Below are 15,096 nucleotides of genomic sequence, written 5' to 3'. Positions count from 1 at the left end.
ATGGCTGGAAACATTCATATGTCTTTCCAGAGTTTGTTGGTGGTGAAAGTTTCCCTGGGAAGAGTTCTACTGGAAAGGAGACCTTCACCCCTTTGCCAAGAGTGCAGCATGTGTGTGGCTCCTAACAGTGCACATTACAGAGGAAAGTTTTAGTTCAGTTCCCTTAAGGAACTTTTAAAAATGGAACCAACAGGACCCCAGTAAGGTCCTTGGATTTCCTGCTATAAAACTTCTGCCTTTCATGTTCTTTTGTTAATAGCAATGGGTGATCTGCGTAATTGAATGGACCATTCTTTCATTTTTGCAGATCAAGGGAATACCATGAAGGGACTCTTTGGGAAGCAAAGTCATAAACTTGACATTCTTTGTAACAGAACTTTATGCATAGCATGCTGCTGGATGGCTAGGCAATGGTTATGTTAAAGGGACTATCCCTGTGCCTGCTACATTGTCATTTGAATAGATCTACATTACAGTTTGGGACCACCAACCTCTGCTGTACATTTTCAAGCTCGATGGCCGTGGTGAGAAGTAGAGTTGGTTGCTATGAAATAGAACTTTACGTTGTGGGTAATGTATGTGTCCATAATATGTTAAAGCTAACTTAGAGATCCTCTTGGCCTGACACTCATTTTGTAGAGGAAGAAATCAAGGCTCAGAGAGGTGAAGTTGTATGCCCCTGGTCACACGTAGCCGTTCCCTGTCCAATGCCATAGTCACTCATCATATGTTTGCTATTAAGCACTTGAAATGAAGCCTGTCCAATTTGAATGTCTTTAGGTTTAAAATATACTTGAGATTTCACTGACTTACTATAAATATAAATTAGCTCACTATTACTATAAATATAAATTAGCTCACTAGTATTTTTTTATATTGATTACATGTTGAAAAGATAATGTCTTGGATATATTAAGTTAAATACAAAATATATATTCTAACATGTTTAAAAATTAGCAAATGATAGTTGTACATATTCACAGGGTACGTACTGGAGTTTTGATACATATAATGTATAGACGTATAGTGATCACATCAGGGCAATTAGCATATCCATCATCTCAAATATTTATAATTTCTTTGTATTAGGAACATTCAATATCTTCTTTCTAGCTATTTGAAGCTATGTAGTATATTACCGTTAACTATAGTCATCCTACAGTGATATAGAACACTAGAATTTGTGAATTCATATCTTTTAATAAATTTATTTCTATTCCTCCCTAAATAACACACATTATTAACATTAATATCGTCTATTTCTTTTTTTAATGTAGGTATTAGAAAACTTAAAATGACACATGTGGCTTGTGTTCTATTTCTCTAGGACAGTGCTCTTTTAGAACTTGGAGTAGAAAACGGCTCTCCTGACTTTGATTTTGACCTGGAGTGGGTGACGGGGTATCAAGCAGATCAGGGAAAGGCCAGAGAAAAGCAGGCCAGTTAGGAGGCTGAGGGTGGCCACGGTCATCTGATCAGGATCCCGTTGCTCTGTCGTTTGTCCCTCTCCTGCCTCCCCACAGCCCTTCCTTTTCTAATTCTCCAGTGCCCTGAAGCTTGTTTCCTCTTTCCGTGCTCAGTCCGCTTCACCGACTTGTTCTCTCTCCTCCCCATCTTATTTGATTTGTGACTGATCCTCCAGGCCTCGCTGCAGTTCCTCACCTTCCTTCAACAACTTTCCCCACTTCTTCCCCACAGTGCATTTACATGAAGAAAAATAATTTCAAAACAACATTTACTTTGAAATAAGGTAGAATGACCACTTACTAAAACAACGAAAACCTTTTTCACTCCTTTCCTTGCAATATCCTAACCCTACCTGCCCGAATCTAGATTCTAAAAGAATGCAGAGGAGTTTGTGGAAGGAAAAATTAGGTTGGTTATGGAAAACAGTTTTGAATATTAAGTGTTACTAAACAGTCTGTGCCACTGCTAGCTCCAGTTCCTTTCTGCGGCTCTTCTAGGCTCAAATTCTCCTAATGTAAAACAGGAATTCTTCATCCGCTCATTCATTTGTTAAAGATTTAGCAGGCATTTACAGTTTCCCAGGCACTGTGCTGGGCTCTGGAGATAGGATGGTGCTCATAGCAGACACGGTTTTACCACAGATGGAGGAGAAAGATGCAGACAAACAGATCAGGTGCGGCCGGTGGCTTTCGGGTCACACGGATGTTGGTGGCCTCAGAGGGGGCTGGCATCTCACCACCCTGACCAGGATGAAACTGCTGGTAGAATAAGAACCAACAGAAACCGGGAGTCCCAGGGCATTCTGAACACTAAATAACTTTGTCTCATCTGGAGTGTTGATGTCTATTGCTTACAATCAACTCCTACTATCCTGTCCTCTAACATCAGGGACGAAGTCCCATTTAGCCACTGGCTTCCTGGACTAAAATCACCTTGTCTGGATTCATTGCTGCAAAAGCACATACTGGGTCTCTGTATTCCTTATCCCATGGAATGTCCCCACCTGCTCCTCCCTGGGATGCCACTCCCTGCCCCTTGGTAGCCCTCTGCATAGTATCTCAGGATTAGGACTGGACGTATGTGGAGGTGAAATTTTTCTTTCCATGACGCTGCTCGTAAGTCATTGCTTTTCCCCCCGCCCAATAAAATTTTCTTTTGAAATTGAGAAATATAATGCATATTAAGAAAGGTACAGAAAATATATGTGTGGTCTAAATAATAAGTGTACTGTGAACCTAGTAAACTATTGCATGGGTCAAAAACTAGATTGTTGCCAGGCTGAAATATACCCTCTGAGCCTTGTGCCAGTCACATACCATCCCTACCCATGGACAGAACTCAGCATGCTGACATTTAGAATAACCCCATCCCTTTGTTTTCTTTATCATTTTATGACTTTTATATGCATCTCAAAATAATGTAGACGAAGTTAGCCTTTGTTGAGTTCCGAACAAATGTAATCATATTGTATGTGTCTTTTTATATGTACCTCAGTATCCTGTTTGAGAGACTCACTCATGTGATTGCCTATTTCTGAGGCTTATTCATTTTTATGATAATTGAGTATCTCTTATCCAAAATGCTTGGGGCCAGAAGTGTTTCAGATTTTGATTTTTTTTTTTTTTTTTTTTCTTCAGGGCGTGGGGAGGGTTGGAATATTTGTATTAACATACTGGTGGAGCATCCCTAATCTGAAAAATCCAAAAATCCAAAATGCTCCAGTGAGCATGTCCTTTGAGCATTTTGTCAGCACTCAAAAGGTTTCAGATTTTGGAGCAGAAGCTTCAAGTTTCGAATTTTTAGATTGGGGTTGCTCAGTGACTGTAACTTTTCTGCTCTCTTGAGAATCTGCCCTCCTGCCTTGGCCTGCTGGCCTCTGGCTGCTTCTGCCTCATCGTCCTCGCTCCATCATAGGCACTACCTCGTCCTAGATGATATTTCACAGCGTTATTGATGATGGCAGTCTTTTATTATGAAAAGGCTCAAACATATCCCAACTCTGTCAATGATCAATTTATGGCCAAATGTTGCTGCTATACCCCATGCAGGCCTTCCCCCAATCATCTTAATGCAAATCCCAGTGATCATATTATTTCATTTATAAATATCTCAATATTTTTTCCAAAAGTTAAGGGCTCTTTTTAAAAGCACATTCCAAAATTATACATAGAATAAAATTTAAAAAGTAATTTGTTGATAAATTTTGAAAATCAAGCTACATTAAGATTTTTTATCTTTTAAAAAAATTGTTTGAATCAGGATCAAAATAAGATTCATAAATGCAATACAATGCTTTGTATTTCTCTTAAGTAGTTTTAATCTTAATTCTTATCTAAGTGTGTGCTCTCTCTCATACTTTTCATCTTTCTACAATTTTAATCTCTCTTTATCAATACAGTTTATTTCTTAGAGAAACAAGATTATTATTAGTGTTGAGAATTCTTCACAGTTTGGATTTTTCTGCTACTTAACTTGTTCTCTTCCCTGTGTTTTCTTTAAATTGGAGGTTGGATCTAGAGGTTTTTTTTTTCACAATTCAGCTTGATTTTTGGCAAAAATTTTCCATGTACTTTGTTTTGCACTTTCATCAGCAAGTAAACGTTGTCTGAGATGTTAGCAGCAAATGAAAATCAGTGTCTAGAATGATCCATCATCCGTCATTGCAGTCTATCACCATGCGTTGCAAAATGGCAACATTCTAATTCTACGATTCCTTCATTTGTCAGCTGAAATGCTTCATAAAGATACTTCCCTTTTTCAACCCTTTGGTTTCCCTGAAATAAATTCTTACAGGAAAGGAAGAATAAATCTTTGAGTCTTTCCTTTTATTATTTTCAGTTTTCAAAATAAATGGATAGTTCTGTAACATACTCCAAAGGAGAATGAGGAAGTTTTTTCTTTTAGTAACTTCATGAACTCATGGATAAGACATGTTTGAAATCTTTCTATCCACTGTGATTATTCTTAATCACTCCATCTATGACCAGTAGGCATCTTTGAAGTGGACTCCTTGAGCTCTTTAGACCTTTCAATACAATCTTATTAGATGTTCCAGCTTCTTTGGTTTCTAGTATGACATCATGTCATCATATCAGTTCATCTAGAGGGATATTTAAGAGATCTCTGAGATTTTCTTTTTCTTTTCTTTCTTTTGTTATGTGGGAGACTAGGTGCTAAAGATGCTCATTGCTACTGGGTTGGCTATTATTTTTAAACCCTTTTGTTGGAGAGAGCCAGGACATAAAAATAAATCATGAGTTAATGTAGATCTTTATAAATCAAATTTAGAACTATCTAGTTTTTACATAATATCATTGATCTTACATCTTTGGTTTTTTTTTTCTTATGCCAAGCATAATATTTTTCAATGACACTGATATAATTATTTATTTTCTTTCACACATAGTTCACATACAATGGACTCAGAATAACAACATAACTATTACCATCAAGGATATGATTATTAACATCAATTTTAAATTTTTTGAAGTTCTTTTTGTCCTCTGAGTATATCCCACTAAAGATGCTTAGTAAAGTATTGGGTTTTGTTTGTTTGGTTGGTTGGCTGGCTGGTATCTTTTTTGAGATGGAGTTTCACTCTCGTCGCCCAGGCTGGAGTGCAGTGGCATGATCTTGGCTAACTTCAACCTCTGCCTCCCAGGTTCAAGAAATTCTCCTGCCTCAACCTCCCGAGTGGCTGGGATTACAGGCACCAGCCACTATGCCCAGCTACTTTCTGTATTTTTAGTAGAGATGAGGTTTCACCACATTGGCCAGGCTTGTCCTGAACTCCTGACCTCAGGTGATCCACCTGCCTTGGCCTCCCAAAGGGCTGGGATTACAGGCATGAGCCACTGCACCCAGCCCTAATGTACTGTGTTTTAAAGTTCTTTGAAACTTGTTCTGTTATGTGGTTATGCAACTAACTCAGTACACCCTTAGGGTCTATTGTTTTATTTTGCTTCTGATTATAGAGATTTTTTTATTGTTAATTTTTTAAATTATGCAAACTACTAATGTGTTTCAAAATCAGATCATAAGGTAGATCTGACAGAGACCTAAATACCCAGAGAAATTTAGCTTCTTTGTCCCCTTTCCCTGTTTCTTCCTTACCTCAGAGAACCATTTTTTAAGCTTTTGCTTCATTCTCCTATTTTTCCTATTTTTTAATTTTAAGAAAATATAAATATGTATGCATTTTTTTTTTTTTTTTTTTTTTTTTTTTTTTGAGATGGAGTTTCGCTGTTGTTACCCAGTCTGGAGTGCGATGGCGTGATCTCGGCTCACCGCAACCTCCGCCTCCTGGGTTCAGGCAATTCTCCTGCCTCAGCCTCCTGAGTAGCTGGGATTACAGGCACGCACCACCATGCCCAGCTAATTTTTTGTATTTTTAGTAGAGACGGGGTTTCATTGTGTTGACCAGGATGGTCTCGATCTCTTGACCTTGTGATCCACCCGCCTCGGCCTCCCAAAGTGCTGGGATTACAGGCGTGAGCCACCGCGCCCAGCCCATGTATGCATTCTTTACTCTCTTCTTAGATAAACAGTATACTACACATATTAGCTACATCTTGCTTTTTTTACTTAATATATCATTTCAAGAATATTACATAAATGGCATCATATGACATGCAACCTTATGGGACTGCCTTTTCTCACTTAAGAGTGTTTCTCCAGAGATTCATCCAGGTCACTGAGTCTATCAGTAGTTTTTGTTTGTTTGTTTGTTTGTAAGATTTTAATTTACAAATTGAAAAAGCTTTTTCATACATGTTTTACTTTTTCTGCTCTTCACATCACTCTTCCCTATCTTTGTCTTTCTCCATGTCCTCTTTCCTATCATTTTTGTTCTCTTCTTTCTCCCGCCCTTCTTTCTTCTCTGCATCCCAGTTGGCAATCTTGTTGTTGATGAGGTTGTTCAGGGCGACCATGGAACGGATCAACAAAGCCAAGTACACTACCCCCATCTGGTCATTGGTCTTCAGATAAAAGGCTTTGACAAACCACAGGCTGACATCTGGCACAAGTTGATGACATCCTGCAGCTGGTAATGATCCGGTGGTTGATGGGCAGCTTGCCTGAGGCTACTTTTTTCCAGGTAGCTCCTGATATCTAGAAGTTTGGAGTTCAGTTCCTTCAAACCATGGACCTGATTTGTGATCCACTGGGACAGAGTGCCCGCCATCATGTCTGTGGTGTCTCATAACAAGTGTCCAACTTTCTCAGCTCCAATTTCACTGGTCACATGTTCAAATGTTTTCAAGGTTGGTGTTCCGTCATTAAGGACTCTTCCACTGAAATGTACGCTTCTGTGGGCAGCCCTAGGTCCTTTGGCTTCACATCAGTAATGACCAAGACGGAATTAGGACAGTATCTTTTCATGAGTTTGTTGATGGTAATGTCATTCTTGTATAGTTTAGGGCCTGTGTGGTACCAGCCCACTATTCTTTCTCTGGCATTGACTTTCTTGAACATTCCATACATGTTTTCCAAATAATCATGGCCTAAAACCCACACAGAATCGTCTTTGTCATCTTCATCAAAAGAACTGCAAAACTGTTCATACATCAAGCACTTTCTCTTGTCATGACCCCAAAAGCACACCAACAACGCACTTCTGGTTTCCAACCTTCTTGATTCGGTTGACATGAACCACCACACTGAGCAGCACCAGGGTGTGGACCACCACCGTCTGCACCACCAGCTGTCACATCGTGTCACCCCTTGCCCGCCAGGCCTGGCTCCTTGCCACCTGCAAACACTGGCAGTGGTAGAAATTCCTGGGGTGACTTCAGGCCCAGCTCAGTTTTTTGTTTTCCGTTTTTTGTTTTTTTGTAAAGATGAAGTCTTGCTCTGCCACCAGGCTGGAGTGCAATGGTGCAATCTCAGCTCATTGCAACCTCTGCCTCCCAGGTTCAAGCAATTCTCTTGCCTCAGCTTCCCAAGTAGCTGGAACTATAGGCACATACTGCCATGACTGGCTAATTGCTAATTTATTTTATATTTTAGTAGAGACGGGGTTTCACCATGTGGCCCAGGCTGATCTCCAACTCCTAAGCTCAGGCAATCTGCCTGCCTATAATCCTTCCAAAGTGCTAGGATTATACGTGTGAACTGCCACACCTTCCCCAGTTTGTTCTTTTTTTATTGCTAAGTGGTATTCCATGGTATATATGGATGTACCAGTTTATTTAACCACTCACCTGTTTAAGGGTACCTGTATTGCTCTAGTTTGGGGTGATTACAAACAAAACTGCTATACATTCATGTATAGGTTTATATGAACAGAAGTCTTTGTTTATCTGGGTAAATGCCTACAAGTATAATTGTTGGGTTGTATGATAGCTATGTGTTTAGTTTTTAAAGAAACTTCCAAACTGTTTTCCAGAATAGTTGTAGAGTTTTAGATTTTCACCAGCAATATATGAACTATCCAGTTTGTCTGCATTCTTGCCAGCATTGAATGTCACTATTTTGTATTTAAGACATTCTGATAAGTGTAGTAATATCTTGTTATAGTTTTAATTTGCCTTTCCCTAATGAGTAATGAGGCCAAGTATCTTTTATGTGCTTATTTACAATCTATATATCCTCTTTGGTGCAATGTCTTTTTTCGTTTTTTAAACTATTCTTTTTCTACTATTGAATTTCAAGAGTTCTTTATAGATGTTAGATACTAATCTTTCATGAGATATGTTGTTTGCAAAAATTTTCTGCAACTCTGTAGTTTGTCTTTATCCTCTTGAAAGGGTCTTTCATAGAGCAAATTTTAAAATTTTTGATAAAGTCTAATGTGTTAATTTTTCCTTTTATGGTTCATGCTTAGGCTCAAATCTAAGAATTTTTTGCCTGGCTCTAAATCCTGAAAGTTTTCTCCTATGTTTTCTACTAAAAGGTTTTAAAGTTTTACATTTAAGTCTGTGGCCCATTGAGAGTTTTTTGGTAAAATGTGTGAGATGAGCTATTCTTCTGGTCCTGGGTTTTCTAGCCAGTCTGCCTTCTCCTCTCTATCTTTCAGAGTATTCCCTATGTCTATTTTGTGTATATTGTCCAGGATTTTCAGTCGTGCCACTTCCTTTTGCCTTGATAATTTGTGATAAGAGTTCCGCTGTTACTTGAATTGTTTTCTCTCTGTACGTAAAGTATTGTTTCCCTCTCACTGCTTTCAATGTATTTTCTTTGCCTTTTGTTTCCAGAAGTTTGAGTATAATATGTCTAGATGTAAATTTTGAGAGGTTTGTTTCGTTAAAAATTGCTCAGCTTCTTAAATCTGTAGGGTTATTTCTTTTGGAAACCTTGGGAAGTTTTCAGTCATTGTTTCTTTAAGTAATTTTTCAGCCTCTCCCTCTTTCAGCCCTCCTCTGGGACACAGGTGACACAGATGTTAGGTCTTTTGTTACAATCCCATAGGTCCCCAAGGCTCAGATTTGGTGATTTCTGTTGTTCTATCTTTAATTTTGTGTATTTTCTTTGCCCCCTCTATTTTGCTATTGAGCCCATCCTATATGGTTTTAAAATTTCAGCTACTGAATTTTTAGTTCTAACATTTCCATTTGCTTTCTCTTTATACCTATTTATTTGCTGAGACTTGCTGTTCTTTGTTGAGATTCTATTTCTTCACTCATTTCATATTTCTTCACTCGTTTCAAGCCAGTTTGTAGTTCTCCTTGAAGCCTCTCTATGAGAGCTACATTAAAATCATTGAAACATTACCATCTCTGTCATCTTTATGTTAGTATCTGTTAATTATTGTTTTTATTTGGTCTTGGATCATCCCAGTTCTTGGTATGATGTGTGATTTGCAATTGAAAATGGGACATTTCTGTATTGTTTTATGAGACTACCTTTTAAAAATACTTCTGGGTTCACTAGCTCTCTCTGACACCACTCTGGTAAGGAATAATGGGGTCATTGTCTTTTTATGGTCAGGTGGTGGGAGAAGTGTAAGTGAACCACTCAGTCTTCTTTGACATCCAAGCAGTGGGTGCTTCTCATTACTCCTGGAGTTAAAAAGGGAGTTTTGTCTCCCCACTAGGTCTACACTGGTAATTTCCTACAGTGGGCTAGGAAGAAAAACTGCCTATTTGGGTGAAGTGAGTGGCAGCGACATATGGGGACACATGTCAGATATTGGATGCGACATATGAGGACAATATTAGATATTGTATGTTTTTCAGACCTATTTTATTCAACAAAATGAATGTTCAACAACTTGACTAAAGGCAGCCCTTATTTTGATCTAATTTCTTGTACTAACATATTTTAATTCTCTTGATGTTAAAGGACATTGATAACTAACAAAATTTTATCCATCTCTTTATACACATGCAAAACATTTACTTGTCCCAACACAATTGAGTTATTTGTATGCAGTGACAAAGTAGGTCTACCAGAAGTCACACTTTATATTAACATGGATTTTAATAAAGACAGTGACTTGAGTGTCTAGTTAATTCCTGATCTTTAGTTCTTGAAGTTGCATATTAGCTGATATTTGGCAAAAATGTAAACTCACAATTGGATTCGAAAAAAAAATTTGTTTTTCTCTAGTATTTGATTCCGAAGGCAGGCGAGACGTAAATTACTTAGATTATGCAAGTTAATGTCAAACAAAAATGAAGATTTAGTCATTATGAAAACCTGTTCTCTTTAAATTCTTTCTTTATTTCAAATAAGGCCAACTGGATGCCTACAAATGAAAATGTCCCCACATACCTGCTAGTCATGTTAGGAGCTGACTTTCAAACACAGAAGCACCATCCTAACTTAATTCTCCAATTAGGACAAAAGCAGGGAAACAAATTTGGAGCAAACAATGTTCAGACTCTGTGTAAAAACTAAAGTTACTCTCAATTTCTTTTTTTCTTTTTTTTTGAGACGGAGTTTCGCTCTTGTTACCCAGGCTGGAGTGCAACGGCGCGATCTCGGCTCACCGCAACCTCTGCCTCCCGGGTTCAGGCAATTCTCCTGCCTCAGCCTCCTGAGTAGCTGGGATTACAGGCACGTGCCACCACGCCCAGCTAATTTTTTGTATTTTTAGTAGAGACGGGATTTCACCATGTTGACCAGGATGGTCTCTATCTCTTGACCTCATGATCCACCCGCCTCAGCCTCCCAAAGTGCTGGGATTACAGGCGTGAGCCACCGCGCCCGGCTACTCTCAACTTCTTTATCCTTTTTGTTAAGAATCGTGACATTGTTCTAATCAACTATGAAGTTGAAATATAAGAATAAAACTTGGCTTGTAACTATATGTTAGCTTTCTTTATGGACTTTCCTAAGATTCAAAAGAACTGAATATTAAGTAAAAAGTTAATAAATAATTAAGAGAATGCTATTTATTAAAAAAAAAAACAAAACATTTTTTAGCTGTAGCTGTAGCCGTTATGTATGAAAAAAAGTATTGCTAAATGGTAGAAATGTATGGATTCAAATCTCAGCTCCGCTACTTGCTGGCCAATAAATGGACTGCACTTTGAAGCTTATCTGTGCTCCAGTTTCATCACAATGTTTAAAGGGAAGCTTAAAAATATTCTTTAAAAATCTCCACCCCTACCTCATGCTGCCCCCAGGTGATTAGGAATAGAGTTGTGATCACCTGAGTATGCATGGTAGGTTAATCTGGAGAGATAAAAGAATTTGTGAGCTCTATTAGTTTTTTCTTTTTTTTTAAATTAAATCTCCAGGTAATTCTAACTATGCAGTCAAGTTAGAAAATCACAGAGATAGATCATAAGCACTATAAGGGCAGGGCTTTTGATTATGCAATTTGCTGTTACATTGTTTATGCCTGAAATGTTTTCTGGCTGATAGGAGAGCTTAATTAATATTTATCAAGAGGACAAATCAATAAATGAATGAGTACTTGACCTTTTCTTTTTTGAGATGAAGTCTCGCACTGTCACCCTGGCTGGAGTGCAGTGGTGCGATCTTGGCTCACTGCAACCTCCGCTTCCCAGGTTCAAGCGATTCTCCTGCCTCAGCCTCCCAAGTAGCTGGGATTACAGGTGCCCATTGACTTTATTAAAGAAGGAATATAAGCAATCCTCAAGTCAAACCCTGCTGTAATATTGTAGCTGTCATCAGTTGACTACTGACAATGTACCACGAGTGGATCCTCAAACTCTGGTTTAAAACCTTCCATTCTGTCTTGCATAAAATCTGAACTTTTTATCATCGTGTTTAAGGCACTGCATGATCTAGCCCCCACCAACCTATCTCCCCTCATCCTCATCATTCTCCCTGTCTGGTCACAAAGGACTCTATTTACTTCTTGATCCCATTAAGTTAGTTCTCACCCTAGGACCTTTGTTCTTGCTGTCCCCTCTCCCTGGATGACTCTTCTCTAGATTTCCACATGCCTGATTCTTCATCAGTGGAGTAGCAGCTCCAATACACCATCACTCAGGCGCATCTTCCGTGGCTACCCTTTTCAATGTGCCTCCACCCTGTCAGCCACTCTGTCCTGTGACCCTGTTGCAATTTCCTCCTAGTAGCTTACAATCAGAAACCCCTTTTTATTTATTTATTTTTAAATATTTATGTCTTCTCAATCCCACTAGAATTTGAGTAATGTGAAAACAGAAACCTCATCTTTTTCTTTATTTTTTTTCATGCAGTGTATCCAGTACTTAGGACAATGCCCAATCTGAACAGAAACTTACTGATGAATGCATATAAGGATAAAAGAAAGTCATATTTGCTATTTATTATTCATTTACCCTTAGAAAAGTCACATAACTCCTGGAGTAATATGTATAATCTGCCTACCACGTCGTCTGGCATATAGCAGGTGCTCAGATGATGCTGGTTTTCCTTTATTGTCCTGTTTCTGCCTGATCTTAAAGGAAAATGCTTCAAAGCATATTACATAAGATTATCAAAAAACAGCAGTTGAACATAGATTTTTATTTATCTTTTGTAAATATATAGGAGTGGAATTGCTGGGTAAAGTTACTTTTGTTTAAATTTTCAAGAAATTGCCAAACAATTCTCTAACGTGATGGTGTCATTGTATACTCTCATCAGCCATGGATAGGGTTCCAGTGGCTCGATATTCTCACCGGCATTAGCAGTGTCCATCTTTTTAATCTTAGTCATTTAAGTGAGTATAAAAAATGGTCGGGCGTGGTGGCTCATGCCTGTTATTTCACACTTTGGGAGGAAAAGGTGGGTGGATGACCTGTGGTCAGGAGTCTGAGACCAACCTGACCAACATGATGAAACTCCATCTCTAATAAAAATACAAAAATTAGCCAGGCGTGGTGGTGGGTCCTTGTAATCCCAGCTGCTTGGGAAGCTGAGGCAGGAGAATAGCTTGAATCTGGGAGGCAGAGGTTGCAGTGAGCCAAGATTGTGCCACTGCACTCCAGTCTGGGCAACAAAGCAAAACTCTGTCTCAAAAATAAATAAATAAATATGAAATGATATATTGTTATTATTCAAGACTAATGACACTGAGCATTCTTCTGTGCTTATTGCTATTCATTAGATCTGCTCTTGTGAAGTATCTTTTCACATTTTTTGTCATTTTTAATGTGTGTTCTTAATGTTGATTTTGGGATTTCTTTATTTATTTTCTATACAGTCACTTCATCAATTGTATTTGCCAATACATTTCAATGCTTACACTACATTGACAATGACTTTTCATTTTCTTAACGATGTATTTGATGAATTCTTCATTTTCATGATGTCTAATTTGCCAACTTTTATGTTTAGTACTTTTTATGTTAAGATTATGTTTATGTTAAGAATATAGGGAAATATGTTAAGAATATAAGAAATCTTTGCCCATCCTAAGGTTGTGAAGCTATTTTCCTATATTCTCTTTATTCTGGAAGCTTTTCGGTTTTACTTTCTTATTGCAGATTAATTTTTTTTGCATGTGACTTTATGCAGGAATTTCAAGTCTTTTCTTTCATATGTTTATCAAGTTGCTTATTCAAATTTTATAAAAAGGTTATTACAGCTTTTTAAAAAATAATAGGATGAAAAGGAAACTGCCTTAACATCCATCAACAGAAAAATGAAAGAACACATTATACAGGCTGGAAGTGGTGGCTCACACCTGTAATTCCAGCAGTTTGGGAGACCAAGCCAGGAGGCTGACTCGAGCCCAGGAGTTCAAGACCAGCCTGGGCAACATACGGAGATCCTGTCTCTACCAAAAATGAGGTAGAAGGATCCCTTGAACCCTGGAGTTGGAGGCTGAAATGAGCCATGATCATGCCACTGATAAAAGTATCTTGTGTCTTGATTGGGGTATGATAACACAGGTATAACATTTATCAAAACTCATCATATTATACAATTAAGAGCTGTGCATTTCACTGTGTGTAAATTTTATCTCAAAAATATCTAGCAGCTGATAGTGACAGAGAGATGATAAGCACTGTCTGCATATAAGGGAAAACTTTAAATATTTCGGTAACTCAAGTTTGTCCCATAATGATGAACTTAAGAAATCAAGAAATGGTTAATTTTTTCTCAGAATCTTCTTTTAATAATTCAGGACACTGGTTGGGTGCAGTGGTTCACGCCTATAATCCCCAGCACTTTGGGAGGCCGAGGTAGGCGAATCACAAGGTCTGGAGTTCGAGACCAGGCTGGATAACATGGTGAAACTCCGTCTCTACTACAAATATACAAAATTATCTGGCGTGGTGGTGGGCACCTGTAATCCCAGCTACTCAGGAGGCTGAGTCAGGAGAATCGCTTGAACCCAGGAGGCAGAGATTGCAGTGAGCCGAGATTGCACCACTGCACTCCAGCCCGGGTGAGAGTGTGATACTCCGTTTAAAAAAAAAAAAAAATTCAGGACATCTACTTAAATATATTTTGAATGTAAAACTAATATTAAAGAAGTTTTTATATTTAAAGCAGCATACTTTACTTAGAACGATTTACATATAAGAAACCTCTAATAACTGACAATGTGTGACGTGTTTATGTAAATACATAAATTCTCAAAACAGATGCACATATGTACGTGTGTCTGCCTCAGGATCATAGAACAAAGCCCCAAAAAACTGTATAATTGTACTGTAAAAGATTGACGTGCTTTCTTGGTCTTCATAGTCTTTTTTTTTTCTAATTACATAGAAATATACATCCAAAACCCCAGCTAGAGTTGCACATTGATAACAAAATACTTATGAGCATAAATTTATAACTGCTTTCGGATTTTTCAGAACAATCCTCTTGAGCTTCTCAGGCTCTGACAGAGGAAGTGTATAATCAGCAAGCCCTACTTCTGCCCTAGACCAGTCAGCAGAATCCTAAGCAACTCTATTTTATGCTCCCTGATTCCTTCCGCACCTTGCTATTGAAGCTCAGACCTGCTTATATATTTATTACCCATGACAGTCTTGCATTTCTATCAGCATTCACTGGGGCTACCAGGAGGAGAAATAGTGCTGTTCTTTGCTGTTGGAGGGATACATAGTTTTCAGATAACCTGTCAAACCACCTTCTTCTGGGTCATGAATAAGATTCAGAGTACTGGCATACTCCCCAGTGTTTTATGGGAAATGAGTTACCAGACTACAGAGAATTTGGGAAGCCTACTGTGTTATTGGGAAACAGTTATTTACTCCTCTGTTTCTGTGTGAGAAGTTTCCACTTGTG

At 38.3% G+C, this 15,096-nt stretch overlaps 1 pseudogene; it reads right to left on the bottom strand.

Moving 5' to 3' along the window:
- Positions 1-2,994: 2,994 nt before the first annotated feature.
- LOC105716830 (26S proteasome non-ATPase regulatory subunit 7-like) lies at positions 2,995-7,180 on the bottom strand (annotated as a pseudogene).
- Between the last annotated feature and the right edge of the window lie 7,916 nt (positions 7,181-15,096).

Source organism: Aotus nancymaae, unplaced genomic scaffold (assembly GCF_030222135.1).
Source record: "Aotus nancymaae isolate 86718 unplaced genomic scaffold, 86718_ANA_hifiasm-v0.15.2.pri h1tg000036l, whole genome shotgun sequence".
Lineage (NCBI taxonomy): Eukaryota > Metazoa > Chordata > Mammalia > Primates > Aotidae > Aotus > Aotus nancymaae.
This window is presented reverse-complemented; position numbering and strand designations above follow the sequence as displayed.